Source organism: Sinohyriopsis cumingii, chromosome 1 (assembly GCF_028554795.1).
Source record: "Sinohyriopsis cumingii isolate HCF-2022 chromosome 1, ASM2855479v2, whole genome shotgun sequence".
Taxonomy (NCBI): domain Eukaryota; kingdom Metazoa; phylum Mollusca; class Bivalvia; order Unionida; family Unionidae; genus Sinohyriopsis; species Sinohyriopsis cumingii.
Window position 1 is genome coordinate 31,051,036 of NC_142961.1, and position 10,476 is coordinate 31,061,511.

Below are 10,476 nucleotides of genomic sequence, written 5' to 3' on the forward strand. Positions count from 1 at the left end.
AAAGATTATGCAGGAGGCTATGCTTTGTGGGCTTTCGATTTCACTCCAGACCAAGGCAGCGACGAGGGACATTTCCACCCTATAAAATCTGGCCAGATTCGTGTGGAAATTCAGTTTGCAAACCGAACCCCTGATGTAACGGTGAACGTCATCCTGTATGCAGAATTTGACAATACCATAGAAATCAACAGTTTGAGAGAAGTCATTCTAGATTACTAGAAACCATGGAAGACTGTTATCCCTCTTTACCTAGTGGAGAAACTTTGGACATGAAATATGAGGAGACTGTGGAAAAAGAAGAAGTGATCATGATGAAGTCGAGATGGCCAGAACAAGAAGCCCATTTAGTCTCCTGTTTTGCCAAACACTTGGTCGACAAAATGACGGAATTGATCAAGAAAAATTGTTATGGATGTCAAAACGATCATCCCAGTCAAATTCAACACGATAAATGCCTGATGTTAAGTCAAGAAGAAAAATTGGACGAGTATCTGGACGAAGCTTGGAGTCTCATCTCGAACAAAGACGTGTTGCACCAGTGGTATAAAGACTTGCGTGAACATTCTTGTCCACCATTAACCACTCAAGAGATACATCGCATCGAAACTCTCCTGAATCAGAGTGAGGAAACAGAACGAATAACCGTTTATTCGTCAGACATTTTCAAGCAAAAAGTCAGGATCGAATTGACGACGTATTATTACCTGTGAAGAAGAAAACAAACACAAATGGATACCTGGGAACTTTATTACCTTTTGAACCACAGTTCGTATACGGCTTCTTGGAATCCTGTCGTCTGTGCTAAAGATGAACTCCCTCATCGCAAACCTAAAGACCATCAAGCTTACGTGATCAACACGGACGACAGTCATCTCCCAGGAACCCACTGGGTAGCCGTCTACTTTCCTCAAGAAGGATGTGTGGAATATTTCGATTCGTACGGATTGCCCCCTTTGGAAGACGATATCATCGACTTTATGAGAAGAAATGCTCAAACCACCCGATTCAATAATGTGAAATTACAAGGCACAGATTCCTTGGTGTGTGGACAGTACTGTGTGTATTTTCTGCATCATCGCAGCCTGGGCTATTCCTTAGAACATTTAGTAACTCATTTCGATCCTCGTTCTTCTGCTAGAAACGATGTGAAAGTAGATCGATGGTTTTGTGACCATTATGCTTATCTTTTGTCTCAAGCTAGGAAACGTAGTGTCCATCAATGGCCTAATGATTTCCAACAGTGGAAATCACAATTTCATTCACAACGTTGTCAGCCCTGTTCAAAGTAAATTGTAGATTGAGAAAAAAATGTTTGTGATTTGAAAAAAATTGTTTGATGTTATAGTGTTGGATTATTGTTAAAAATGTTAGAAATGTTGTTGTTTTGTGTTAAGTGATTTTTGAATAAAAAAAATGTTGTGTTTGGAAAAAATGCCTTTGTCTTTTGTTTAGCTATAAGAATATTGGATTGATGCTCTTTCATTTCTTACTATCCCTCTCATGACACTCACTAAACGTTGCGGCTCGAAAACCGTGTGGGGATGTTTTCCTTCACGTCCGCGCTTTGACTTTAAGAACCGGGGGTTGTTTCAAGTCTAACCATCCATTGTCGACTCATCCTCCTACGAAGATGTGCTCCAAACTAGCTAAGCTCAACGAAGCCTACGTGAATTTGCATAGGGTCAGACACAGTCTGATACCGAAGCCAGAAGAAATAGAGAATGTGAGAATGCTAAAAATCACTGAAGACCTGATAGAAGAGCTCTTCAGAGAAGAAGTGAACAGGGAGAAAGAAGAATGGACAGAGAAGTACAGACTTCAGAGACAGCAACAACAGCAGCAACAGCAGCAACAACAACAACAACAACAACAACAACAGCAACCTGAACCTGACAGAGGCTTTGTTGATTGCCGTATCGACACCAAAGAGTTCTTCTTCTCTTTCCGAAGAAGCAGACCTATCGCCAGAAAGTCTATCCTCAGAGGACATCGCATTCTTAGAAACTAAAAAAAGAATGCCATAGCAAAACAAAAAAACAGCCCTTTTCAGGGCTACCCAATACTCTAGAAAAGAAATAACGATCGATTTGCCAATGTGTGTAGGTAGAGTAGTGTGAAAATAAACACTAACTCTTTCTTAAAAAATGTGAGGGTATGTGTTAGTGTGTTTGTTAGTAAGTGATAAAGTAGGTTAGTGTGGATAGTAGATTAAAATGATGTTTGTTTTTTTGGGCTGTTTGAGGTGTATATTTGGGGTTAGATTGCTTTGCTTATGTGGATAGTCTATTGAAGTGATTTATAAAAAATTTTACAATAGTGATGAGTAGCATAAAAAAGTGAGTGAGTGTTTCTTTTAGGTCCGCGCATTGCTGTTTTTTTTTTTTGGTCACGATCTAGGTAAGATCAATTTTATGCTTTTAGGGGGATGTTTTCCATCACGTCCGCGCTTTCACTATAAATTGAAACTCACTGGGCAGTCTAGTTACCCTTGCTGATTGATCAACACCAAAAATGAACACGAGACTGGAGAAACTGTTGGAACTTCATGTGCATCTGGAATATGCCAGGCGCATATTAAATGAACTGGCCGCGGAAGCCATTGTCGAGGAGGGAAGGATAAGAGAGGAGGAAAGAAGAAACAAAGAAGAGGAGGAGAGAAGATATAAAGAAGAAGAAGAGGAAAGAAGATACAAAGAGGAGGAGAGAAGATACAAAGAAGAGGAGGAGGAAAAGGAGAGAAGAAAAAATTTCAGAATCCCAGAGAGCGAAAATTGGGATTCTGAAGCGACATATCCTGCCTCTGCTCTCTCCCCCCAAAAGGTAAAAAGTAACTGGGGGATAAGATGTGTATGTGGTGCCAGGCCTGGAAGGTGCCACCATTAACCAGGTGTCCATGAAGTTCCAAACAAAACAGCCCTTTTCAGGGCTACCCAATACTCTAGAAAAGAAATAACGATCGATTTGCCAATGTGTGTAGGTAGAGTAGTGTGAATATAAACACTAACTCTTTATTAATAGTGGAAATGTATGCGTTTGTGTTTGTAAATGATGAAGTAAGTTTGTGTGTTAGTGTTTGTAAATGATGAAGTAAGTTTGCGTGAATAGTAGATTATGGGTTTATTTATTGATTCTTAGCGTATGTAGAGAGTATAGTTAGGGTTATATTATATGAAATGAGAAAGTAGGGGGATGTTTTCCTTCACGTACGCGCGATGTTGGGTCATGATCTAGGTAAGATCCATTTCATGTTTTTAGGGGGATGTTTTCCTTCACGTTCGCGCTTTCACTATAAGAACCCACAGTGTTCGTTGTTCAAACCATTCTGCAAAGAATAAAAAGAAGATGGCGTCAAACCAAATGGACAAAATACAAACCTTACAAGACGTTTTAGACAACTTAGGAATAATGGAACAGATGCTAATAAGACTCGTTGAAGACCATTATTCCTATAGTCCCCATCGTGTAAAGATGGAAATTAACAACTTAAAAAAAGCAAAGGAGAAGATTAGTGGTGTGATGAAGGAAATAAAGGAGGAGAAGGAGGATGAAGAGGAAAAGATAAGAATAAGAACATGGAACGAAAAAATTGAAAAAGAAGAAGAAAATGAGAAGAGGAAGAAAGAAGAGGAGGAAGAGAAGAAAGAAGAGGAGGAGAAAAAAAAGAAGAAAAAGAGTGTAGGTGAGAAAATAAGAAGTTGGTGGAGGAAAAGAAGAAATTAGAAGCAGAAGAAGAAGAAAACCCAAAGGCCCTTTTCAGGGCCAGCCATATATCTCGAAAAGAGATAGCCTTTATAATTGCCTACCCTTTTTTTTTAAAAAAAAAAATCCCATGTTCCATTTCCCTTGACACTAATCAGACCCAAGATTTTTTTTTTTTTTGTCCATGTTAAATTTCCCTTGTCGCTAATCGGACCCACGATTATTTTTTTTTCTCCATGTTAAATTTCCCTTGTCGCTAGACAGACCCACGATATTTTTTAATGTTAATTTCCCTTGTCGCTAATCGGACCCACGATTTTTCTCCATGTTAAATTTCCCTTGTCGCTAATCGGACCCAAGGGTCTCTGTAATGCTAATTCCCATTGTCGCTAATCCGACCCCATTCACTACTACTGGTGTCTCCTACACTGTCTTTGAAGTACATATCCAAAATCATTTCTTAACCAGATAAAGACGCTCAAGAGAAAAGGAATTATTTGGGTACAACATAGTGAAGTCATGATGGGAAATCTGCAAACCTGTGTCAAAGTTTTTGTCCGGGCCCATTCATTTGAACAGCAAGTGATACATATTCAAGTCAGAGTTAAGCAAGATATTATCGGTCATCTCTTGATGACCGTTTAACCTCGGGGAGTCCTCAGTCACTGCCAGTCATAAAAATATCATAGAACTTCCCAGTTGGCTATTTACATTCCCTACAACTTGAAATCTTAAAAACACTTGAGGCAGTGCAGTGATATCTTTTGGGCACTAATTTGCCATGAGAATTGTACTCAGGCACAGTTTTGGTGTGAGTCTGTGGTCACTGCAAGGAATGGGATCGAAGCAAAGGTTGAACTTCTGGTTGGCGCCAAGCAGTATAGGGTTTGCGTTAGGACCAAATTTTGCAGCTTTACTGGCTGTGGGTCTACATCAGCATCCTGTTTAAGCAGACTAAAGATGCTTGGCAAATTATCTGGATAGCTGCTTGATAAACATCATAGATGGGTCAGCAGACCTTGCATAACCCGTACAGAAAAATCTCACCAGTTCACATGAGCTGCTCATAAGCTGCACATGAGAACCTTGTTAGAAATGTATGCAAATAGGGTAGATTTTGCAGGCTCATGTGTGCAGTTTGTTAGATCTTGTGAGCCAAGGAAAAACTAACCTGATTCTCACGTGAGCAGATTTTGCTCACGTGAGAATCTAACTTTTCACATGAGAAAGTAGAACTTAGAAAACATTCTTTTCCATTACATACAACCATGTTTGAAAATAAGGCAGAGTTCTAATTTCTCACGTGAGTTATCACGTGAGAAACTTGGACTTTGATTCTGATTAAACACTTATTTCAAATTTATTCAAAGTTGGATTTTCTCATGTGAGTTATCACATGAGCAATTTGGACTTAAATATTTTGTGTAAATATTGAATGTCAAGTTTCTCCATTATTGTCACACAGACATCATTTCTATTTTGCACTTGCTGTTGCTTTATTGGATTTTTTACATTTTAAAACATCTTCAACTTATTTTCTCACAGTGAGTTTTAATCTTATTTTGACCCAACAGGCTACTTTATTTGAACATATTAAGGTTCATTTCACTGTTCATAAAACGAAACAATTCAGAATTAATGTCTCGTATAACCAGACTACCCATTAAACTTTAACAGCTGTCAAAGAATAGAGTTAATAAATTGCATACTATTCGTGGTTGATGTTTAATAAAGTAATCCGTAAAAAGGTGAAATGTTTCTCTCCCCAAAATACAGTTTACAAATATAAAAAGGAAATAAAACTTTTGCCCTAAAATGAATCATAAACATATGAAGCAACTCCTTTATTCACAAACTTCTAAAACCCCACTATAAAATTGTAAAACAAATACAATACATAGCCACACATCTGGAAAAAAATAAACACTGATGCACAGTCCTTTTGGCCTAATAAACTCTGAAGTCATTTTCCAGAAAAATTGGAGAATTACATAAACTACGTCGTTTTCTTCCATGCCTAACGTTCGCAAAAAAGTCAATACAATCTTATACTTACTGAATTGTGTAATTCGGCTTAGGGGTCATCCATTTAGCACGTATGCAAAAATCTGGCAAAGCTTGACCCCCCCCCCCCCCGTACGCATGCATACTTTTTACGCCCCCCACCCCCCCTTGCGTACGTACGCTTGACACCCCCCTCCCCATATTCTATAAAACGGCTTATGTTTAATCCACGCAGAAACCATAAAGGATTAATAATATTAACTTGTTTAATAAAATATTGTCCACCGACGTTGAATGTCTGGCATCAAAGAAATACGCGGGGTAACATTAAACATTTTGTCTAGTGTCCGCTAAAATTCAAACGCCGACTGAACAGTCGAACAGGTTACGTATTAGACAAATTATTATTGAGGTTTCACCCCAACCCCGTTTCCTATGCATGTGTACATTATCAGTTAAAAAAAAAACAAAAAAAAAAAACATGTACTGTACATCAAATTTAATAAATCCGTAAGAAACTGACTAATCCGGTCGTGTTTGGTTGTATAGCTGTTTCGCACTGTTTTACACGTGTATATTCTGGGCAATGGAAAATTTTGCTTATTTGCAGCCTTTTAAATGTTCTGATCGTGTCATTTCAAAGTTTATAAAAGAAGTTCCCTATTGAAATAATCACAAAAAAAATCACTGACGTTTCCGTTAACTTTTCTGTGACCCAGGTTATCAGAGTACACGGTGGAAGAATCGGCTTGTTAGAATCATTAGAGTGTCCTATGGGGCATGGCTCGGCACAAGCTACTGTAAAAACATCAAAATTAACTAGGTCTATATTAATTAACTTATTAATGATATGAATTCACTTATAGCTCAGTTTTTATGAAACATCATATAATAAAATAGCATTTATTTGATATATAAAATATAATATTAAGAAATACCCGAGTACATATGTACAAAGGAGTGTAAAACCAGAAGGGCTCGCATCGTTGCTTACAATTTAAATGTCAGTCATACAGCAGTATAAAATAATAAAAGTATTATTTTTAAACAATATGTATGACTGACTTTTATATTGTAATCAATGATACAAGCCCCTATGCGTACAACAACATGTTTACTAATAATTTGCCCTTTATGGCGCCTCAGATGAACTCAACAGATGCTGGATGTTGACCTACAGTGTACATGTAGAATAGCACTTTTAAACCGAACAGACAGAAATTTACGCGCGAGCCATGTTCTCTTAGCAAGGGCCACGCTGTTTATGAAGAAAGTTATTTAATATTCTCCTGCAACATGTTTGCTCTTAAAACATTCTGACAGCAAGAGTGTGAACACTATTAAAATATAGAAACCAACACCAACATCTAAAGATGTCCACGTCGGTACTGATGTTAATGGCCAGTACGAAACAGAAGACGTCGACGTGCTGTTTAGGGAAGATTCAAGGATTATGAAAGACTGGTTCTTTGCCGAGAAAGAAGTAAGTTACTTTTACTCATTTCTTTTTACAATTTTCGCATATAGAATGATCAAAGTGGATAGCCTGAATCATCGACATCATAAGTATAAGCATACATTCACATGGTCGTTTCAAATTGAGTCAAGGGTTTGTTTCAGATTTTACTTAAAGATAATAATTCAACCTCCTGTTTCTAAAAATGATATCTACACCACACTATCATCGAATATTTAAGCCTTCCACAATTTAACTGTGCAACCATGTCTGGCTCTTACCCCCACCCCCAATAATAATGCGGGCACTTCAGTGAGGAGCACTTGCGTTACCGATTGAAACAATTTGTACAAACATAAATATTCTTCGTATTATTTTATTGCTGATTGGGTGGATCAAGATAAGCATACACGATTGAGAACCAAATGCAGTAGCTTAATTCATGATTTTATTCCTAAAAGACAGTTGCCCTGTCTGTCAAATATTTTGATTGGTAAATTTAAAACAGAGATTTAATTGGATAAGGATTACAGCTTTTCTTAATGCTTATATACACTAGGACTCGTTTGCCAACCAAATCGTTTTCTCATTTCCGTGCATTCTTTCTGTTCTGCATAGATTAAAAAAAAAGATCAGTTATACTAATTTTTATCTTTTTACAGAATAAACTTCATGAAGGTCACAAAATTTAATCAACACAACAAGCAATCATTTGAAAGAAGTGCAAAACATTGACAGCAACAGGAGGATGTCAGACAAAACCCCGTTGCCATGCTAGAGGAAATTCTGATTCCATTAAAGGGTATGTATAAGACACTTCAAATCTTTTGATGTAATACACATGATAACATACGCATTTCAGACTCTAAAATTTGACCCCCAATACATTTTTTTTTATAATATAAAAATTGGAAACCAGATTTTGAATTTCTTTATATATTGCAAATGTACATATTTTGGAAAAATGTATCCTAAAAGTTTTGGAGAAATCTTCCAGAGGACTGTTCCAGAAGTAGAGATGTCAATTTGTTTGAAATTTCTAATGTGTACCCATCATTCCTAACGATTGGTTACCAGAGTATACCATCAAAACGAAATTGTATTAAATGTGAAGCTGAACTGCTTCGTTGTAGGTTCACATGTTCCATCCCCAAAAAGAGCTGTAAGCATAATTATTACTAAAATAAGTGGGCAAAAATCATAATCTGAGCACAACGAGTATAAATTACATGCCATTATTACAAAAACTATGAAAAATATTGTATATGCAGTTATAATTTTTGTCACAAATCAGCTGAACTTGTGTGGATTAGTAGTATGGATGAGAATAGACACAAAAGAAATTGATAAATTATTGGTGCGTAAGTCATTTCGACTAGTGTACATGTCTACAGTAACTTTCGCGAATCGTCATAAAGTCCATAAATGTTCATTGTTGTATTATCCTCAACCTGCCATGGTTCATCCCATAACGACGGTCCAGTGCAACATGTTTTTAAGTTTAACAAAATATCTTTTCTCTAACATTTTTCAGTTACATAACATCCATCAGTTGCATTGATACATCCCGGGTTATTTTTATTGTTGTTTTTTCTTCTTTTTTTAAAAATGATATCTGGTGCCATTTATTTTCTATTTAAGCTGGACTGCTATGTGTGTAGTATCATAATAGAATGAATCTAGGGCAAATGGTTTCACATTCAAGAACCTGTCTGTTTTCTTGGAACTGTTTAATGTAAAATTCATGCAGAAGTTACCAATACAATATGTTTTATTTGATTTTTTCAAAACTGTTATTAAGTAGCAAACTTTTTTTGATCTTTATACAGTATTTCAGTCTGTTTAGTTGTCCATTTCATTCATTTTTTTGTCCTAACATGGTGGTATAAGAAGTGCATGTTACAGTAGCCAAGTTAAACCAGACATTCATATTGTGCTTAATTTTATTTGACCCAGATAATGTCACTAGGATCTGAAAACAAGAGTGTTTTAAGTCATGAGAAAATTGGCACATGAACCATGGACAGTCATGACATTAGGATGGTCAGGCTTGAAATATTAGCATTGATTCTTAAATAGGTCACTTGAGAAAGGATTGTATTATTATACAGACCACATATGACAAGTAAATTGTAAGCAACCATATGAGCCCCTGTGAACACTTTTTTTTTTAACGGGTACCCAATTGTTCGTTTTATTACCCAGGTTATTATCAATGGGAGAATACCCGGGTACACATTGGCATCTTTATCCAGAAGTAGTCAAATTTGGAATATGCAACGTGACTTGCAGGTATCTCATCAACAGTGCAGTTTATATGTTTGCTACTGAACTATGGTAATTCTATTGGTAGAGCAATTTGGCTCATAGTCCAAAGGATGAATTTTCAGACTGGGTTGGCTGCGTAAGTGTGTCCTTGGGAAAACAGTTGGCTCCTATTTTCACAGTGTGATAAAGTGCCATCTAATCCAAACTACAATTATGTATTTTGCCTTTACCTTGTAAAACAAATCTTCAAAAATCCACCTTACAGAATGTCTCAAATGCTGTGATCAGAAAAAAAATTTCTACCAACTTTTTCATTTCCATTTCAGGTTCCATTTTTCAACAGTTCAAAACTGAGCCTGCTAACTTAAATTCAATGGTCAACAGGAAGTGCATTGATTCAAAGAGAACAATCTCCAAGTGAAAATATTGTTGCAGACTGGCAAATAATGAAATTCAGAAGCAGGAATGTCAATTACACGTTTTGTTTGCTTTGAATTTTCTGGAACAGTGAAGAATGGTCTTCATGTGAAGCAAATTTCCAGCAGTATCTTTCATTATGACCTTAAAGTTTTTAGAATAAATGTGATGTATTAATATAACAGGTACATACATACATACATACATACATACATCCATCCATCCATACTCTAGTTGTCTTACCTTAATAGAAGATCACTAATCGAACTAAAATTATATGATTATGATTACTTGATTTGAATATTGATCTTACTCTGTTTAATTCTTGTAAAAGATGTATATATTCAATAAAAACTAAATACTATAATTGTATTTTGTTGTTTTTGCTCATGTTAGCAAGAGACCGCTCACGTGAGCAAGATGTTGCTCACGTGAGCAGGTCTTCCTCACATGAGCGAGGTGTGGCTCACATGAGAAAAATCTTGCTCACGTGAGCCACACCTCGCTCATGTGAGCGAGGTGTGGCTCACATGAGCAAAGTGTGGCTCACGTGAGCAAGATATTGCTCTTGTTAACAATTTCTGCACAAGTGATTTTCTTATTAGAATCTATTTGCTCACGTGAGTTCTACC

General features: G+C 36.6%; 1 long non-coding RNA gene across 1 annotated transcript; it reads left to right on the top strand.

Annotated features, from left to right (window-relative positions):
* Nucleotides 1-6,281: 6,281 nt before the first annotated feature.
* On the top strand, nt 6,282-10,097 carry LOC149806637 (uncharacterized). The gene is made up of 3 exons (XR_016424847.1): nt 6,282-7,186; nt 7,822-7,961; nt 9,754-10,097. It is a non-coding gene; the product is annotated as an uncharacterized LOC149806637 (long non-coding RNA).
* Nucleotides 10,098-10,476: the final 379 nt, after the last annotated feature.